The sequence below is a fragment of the Emydura macquarii genome, unplaced genomic scaffold, assembly GCF_026122565.2.
Source record: "Emydura macquarii macquarii isolate MOO-44397 ecotype Brisbane River unplaced genomic scaffold, CSIRO-AGI_Emac_v2 contig_2473, whole genome shotgun sequence".
In the NCBI taxonomy this organism is placed as follows: Eukaryota; Metazoa; Chordata; order Testudines; family Chelidae; genus Emydura; species Emydura macquarii.
In genome coordinates, this window is record NW_027132610.1 from 22,300,759 (window position 1) to 22,306,636 (window position 5,878).

At 42.9% G+C, this 5,878-nt stretch overlaps 1 protein-coding gene across 3 annotated transcripts in view; it reads right to left on the minus strand.

The window, feature by feature from the left end:
• The window catches only part of GPALPP1 (GPALPP motifs containing 1), a 32,047-nt gene that overhangs the window by 25,977 nt on the left and 192 nt on the right, over positions 1-5,878 (minus strand). The gene's annotated exons all lie outside the window — the stretch shown is intronic.

Below are 5,878 nucleotides of genomic sequence, written 5' to 3' on the forward strand. Positions count from 1 at the left end.
GCTGGCAGGGATGGAAGAAGAGGAAAGACAGTATGAAGAGCCAGGAAAGAGGAACTGACTGGCTGGGCATGGAGATTGGGAACAAAGGGTTAGGACAGGGACTGGGTGTGGCAAGGGGAGAGAGATTGGAAGGTGGGGGGAGACTGGAATTTGGGAAGCAAGCCTGGAGGGGAAGACTAGGACTGGCTGGGCAAGGAGACTAGGACCGGCATGAGAAGCCTGAGGTGTGGATACCGGGACTGGCAGGGCAAGAAGAGTGGGATTAGTATAAGGAGCCAGAGGTGGGAAAGAGAGAGGACTGGGATAGACTGGAGGTAACAGAGCAGAAAGGGTTAATCTTGGGGAGGTGGGTGGACTGGGCAGAAGAGTTTGTGCCCACTAGAGAACACTTCCTCCAAGAACTTAGAATGGAACCCAAGGTTCTTTGAATCTCAACATCCTTTTGCTGGCCACAAATATTTGTGAAAGCCACTGGCAAAGTATGTGTCTCATTCCCCTCTAGTGCTGGTCCACATACCATAATATATTCCATTAGCTTGTGGCAGATGTCTGTACAGTGGATCTAAAGATTCCAACCCTTTTGATGATGCATGTAGAAATCAATAGGATATCACATGATGGAATTTGTTTTTCTCAGTTTGCCTTTTTTAAAGAAATCCTAGGAAATTACACACAAACAACTTTGTTAAAAGAACATTAAGGTTGCAAAATCAAGCACTCAAAAGTTAGGTAATGCCAAAAATAAGGTTATCTTTGCAACCTTAATTCAGCCTTCTTGAGCACATATATGATATAGCCATTAATTCTATAATTTTTCCCCAGGACACCAGCCTCATTCAGCACACAAAATGGACCTGCTCTGGGGATGAATCAGGGTTGGGTAGAGAAAGAAACTGTTGTCAGTAGGCCTCCTCCCTTATCTGTTGCAGAAGTTGAAAGGGGTGTAGTGAAGGAGGCAGGTAGCTGCAGGAGGCTTTAATTGTGAATGCTGCCTTGGAGAACTAGATACTGTCCCTGCCTCTGCCAATGAGTTCCTGTGAGATGCTAGTCAAGTCACTTAAACAAAGTTTTCACAAATGCCAAACACTGCGTGTTCCCATTTTTCTTGGTGTCTGACTGAAGACCCTGGGGTCCAATTTGCAGAAGTGCTGAAAGCTCACAGCTGCAAGTGAAGTCAATAGGAGCTATGTTTTGACCATCCAAGTGCTATATAATACTAAGCACTCTGAAAAATCAGGCCTAAGTTATCTCTAACTGAGCACTCAAAATTTGTGAAAACTTTAGTCCATGAACTCTGTGTCTCAGCTTACTAGCTGTGAAGTCAGGATAAAACCACCCTCTCTGCTCACAAGGATGTTGCAAAGATAAATTAATGTTTGTGAAGCATTCAGATACTATACAAAAGTCAATAAGGAAATTAATAGTTCATCTTCAGAACAGAGTTTGAATAGTGTGCAGCAAATAAGGCACGGGATACACACTGAAAAATGAGGATAAAACAAAATATTGAACAGCTATTCAGTAACTGAGCATTGTCCATTCTGTGCACTGAATAAGGCCGGGATCCTATGGAAAAAATAATATTTGATGGATAAAAGTTTTGCAACTTGTGCAACAAATGAGGCGGAGATCTAAAGACAACAATCTCCTTTCTCCACACAACCCTGATGAGTTTCTAGAGCAGGTTCAATCCTGTGCACTGAATGAGGAACTGGAAAAAAGCACTGCACTCCACAGCAGGCCCATCCTGCAGGAAGCAATAGTATGTGGTCATCTAATTAAAGACTATATCATAATGCATACGTACAAAGGGCCAAATCAAGGGTGCCCAGGGAACCTTACTTCTTCTAGCATCTCCTAACTTTTGAATGCTTGGCATTGAAACCTTAATAGTGCTCTGTTAATGTAGTTGTGTTGTGTATGTTATACTCAAAAAGAATAAGCAGACACAGCAAAGCCAAAAGAATGGATTATTAAATATTTGCTGACATATTGCCTTACGAAAATTACACATAACCAAACTGTGTATGTGAAGTGGCAATTCCATTTCATGAATGTTGACATTAATAAATGGTTGTCTTCACTCTTTAGATTTAAGGTATCAAATTATTCCTTTCTGATAGAATTACAAACTTAGAAGTGTGCAATTTTGTATGTCATTTTCTCTAAAGAAAGGGGATGCTAAAAATACATCTAGAAATGAAAGTCTCTGAGGAAAAATGAAGTACAAGCTCAAACTTAAATAAAGCTACAAATTAAGTGAAAAAATACATATTTGAATAGCTGTTCAGATCAGGTTAAAAAAAACAAAACCAACCCATTAAAGATCAGTCAACCAAGAGCAAGGATCAGGAAGGAACAGCTGGGAAGTGGTAAGTTTAGCAAAGCTTTGGATAGAGTCTCCCACAGTATTCTTGCCAGCAAGTTAAAGGACAGGTTTGATGAATGGACTATAAAGTGGCTAGAAAGCTAGCTAGATCATTTGGCTCAACGGCTCAATGTCTAGTTGGCAGCCGGTATCAAGCAGAGTGCTCCAGGGGTTGGTCCTGGGGCCAGTTTTGATCAACATCTTCATTAATGGTCTGGATGATGGAGTGGATTGCAACCTCAGCAAGTCCATGGATGACACTAAGTTGGGGGGGGGGCATGGCAGATATGCTGGAGGACAGAGATAGGATATAGCTTGACCTAGACAAATTGAAGGATTGGGCCAAAATAAATCTGCTGAGGTTCAACAAGGACAAGTGCAGAGTCCTGCAGCTAGGACAGAAGAATCCTATGCACTGCTACAGACTGGGGATCAACCAGTAAAGCAGCAGTTCTGCAGAAAAGGATCTGGGGGTTACAGTGGACAAGAAGCTGGATATGAGTCAACAGTGTGCCCTTATTGCCAAGAAAGCTAATGGTATATTGGGCTGCATTAGTAAGAGCAATGCAAGCAGATCGAGGGAAGTGATTATTCCCCTCTATTCGGCACTGGTAAAGCCACATCTGGATATTGTGTCCAGTTTTGGGCCCCCCACTACAGAATGGATGTGGACAAATAACAAAATTCAGCAGAGTGCAACGAAAATGATTAGGGGGCTGAGGCACATGGTTTATGAGGGGAGGTTGAGGGAACGGGCCTTATTTAGTCTGCAGAAGAGAAGAGTGAGAGAGAATGTGATAGCAGCCTTCAACTACCTGAAGGGGGGTTCCAAAGAGGATGGAGCTAGGTTCTCAGTGATGGCAGATGCCAGAACAAGGAGCAATGGTTTCAAGTTGCATCATGGGAGGTCTAGGTTGAATATTAGGACAAACTTTTTCACTAGGACGGGGCTGAAGCACTGGAATGGGTTACCTAGGGATGTGGTGGGGTCTCCATCCTTAAAGGTTTTTAAGGCCGTTTGACAAAGCCCTGGCTGGCATGATTTAGTTGGGGTTGGTCCTCCTTTAAAGTGCCACAGAACTCTCGGTTTTTGGGGTTGGGGTTTTTGGGGTTGGTCCTCCTTTAAAGTGCCACAGAACTCTCGGTTTTTGCTATATACAGACTAACACGGCTACCTCTCTGGAACTGTTCTACTGTATATACATTTATTTAAGCGATTGTATGGCTTAATATTTTCAGATTCTTATTAACTATACATTTTTAGCATGTTAGAAAATAGTGTATGATATCTTTGTTTTTTTACTAGATAATTAACTTTTTGCTCATGATTTGTTTCAAGCTGCGTTAGGATGGTAACTAGAATTTAATTAAACACACAACAGCATATCAAATTTATTTTTATTAAACAAAATAAGCCCTTAGTATAGTACGACTGTTCTGTCATATTATTAAATTTTGACACCAGAAGTGAGCTGTTTTCTCCCGATTCTTTCCTTATATAGAAAAGCTGCCTTTAACTCAAAAAAAGTTTTTGACAGAGGCTCATGGATTCAGCGTATTCATTTTTTATTTAAATGCTTTAAGAGATTATAAGAAGTTCAGGCCTTAACATATTTTGTATTAAATTCTGATTTTAAACAGGTTTATTTTAAAGAAAAACTTGTAATTTAAATAAAATTAAAAAAATCCAATTTAAAGAAAAATCCAATTTTTTGATTTTTTCAAAAAATCCATTTCTATCCATTCTGATTTTTAATAAGCCGTGAAATATAACAAAACTGCATTGCAAACCTGATAGGCAGAAAACACTTTTAGGGTCCAGTTGTGCAAACTTAACTTTGGTTACGTGAGCAGTCCCATTGATTTCAGTAGTATTGCTTATGTGAGTAAAATAATGCAAGTGCACATGTGTTTGCAAAACCCTTAAACTGTTAAAGCTGCTTCTAAACACATTACAACAAATGTAGATGGGCCTTTAAATGAATAATAAAATAATATTGTTTAAAAGTGGTTAACACAGTCTGCCTCCATATAACAACCTTTTAAGACCATTTTACACTGTGTTAAGCAAAATAAGCAAAATAGTGGTTTGTCCATGTTTATCTTTGAGAGGCTATATGAAAATATATGAAAATTGGGTGCAGCCTTGCAGCACCAGGCAAGTTGTAACTGTGGCCTTCAGTGCCAAGAAGTATAAATTCACTTGAAATAGAACATACAGAAGATCAGTTGTTAAACAGGAAGCTTGTCTTGGCCTTAACTATAGCAGGCCAGGAGCACATAAGAACGGCCAGGATCAGACCAATGGTCCATCTAGCCCAGTATTCTGTCTTCTGACAGTGGCCAATGCCAGGTGCTTCAGAGGGAATGAACAGAACAGGTAATCATGAAATGATCCATCCCATCACCCCTTCCCAGCTTCTGGCAAACAGCAATCCCTGCCCATCCTGGCTAATAGCCATTGATGGACCAATCCTCTCATGAACTTATCTAGTTCTTTTTTGAATCCCATTATAGTCTTGGCCTTGACAACATCCTTTGGCAAGGAGTTCCAGGTAGAATGTGCACTGTGTGAAGAAATACTTCCTTTTGTTCATTTTAAACCTGCTGCTTATTAATTTAATTTGGTGACCCCTAGTTTTTGTGTTATAAGGAGTAAATAACACGTCCTTATTTACTTTCTCCACACCAGGCATGATTTTATAGACCTGTATCCTACCTCTTCCTTAACTGTCTCTTTTCCAAGCTGAAAAGACCCACTCTTACTAATTTCTCCACATATAGAAGGTGTTCCATACCTCTAATCATTTTGGTGCCCTTTGCCGTACCTTTTCCCGTTCTGATATATCTTTTTTTGACATGGGGCGACCAGATCTGCACGCAGTATTTAAAATGTGGGTGTACCTTGGATTGGGTGGGCATACCACCAAAGAGAAAGGGGTCACTTTGCAGTGCAGCAGAGGTTTTTTACCATTTTTCTTTTGCAAACCCCTAAAAAAAAATGTGAATGGAGGGGATGGACCCCTTTAGCAATCTTAGACACAGTCTGCGGTCCCCCGGGGGTCTGCGGACCATAGGTTGAAAACCTGTTTTATGGTAACCACACTTTTCACAGACCCCTCCCCCACCCAACGGAGGGGTCACAGACCAACGGCTGAAAATCAGCGCAGCACAGCGGGGCCGCCAAGCCAGCCCGGGAGCAGGCACACGGCGTGGGCGGGGATTTGCTGCTGCTGCTGCCGGCCCCCCGTTAGCAGGCGGGCGCCCTCTTTAGATCCGGGCGGAGCGGTGCCGGTGCCGCACACCGTGCCAGGCCGGGACGGGGCCGCTGCCTCAGCGGAGCCAGGCCGCCGGGCCTCCCTTGCCCGCCCGCCCGCCGCACTCGGGCCGGAGGAGCCGCGCTGGGAGCCCAATACACAGGGCGTGGCGGGAGCCATCGGGCTGAGGCGCCGCTTAAAGCCCGGCGCCGGGGGACCCTGTCCTGTCCTGTCCTGCCCGGCCGCGCCGCCT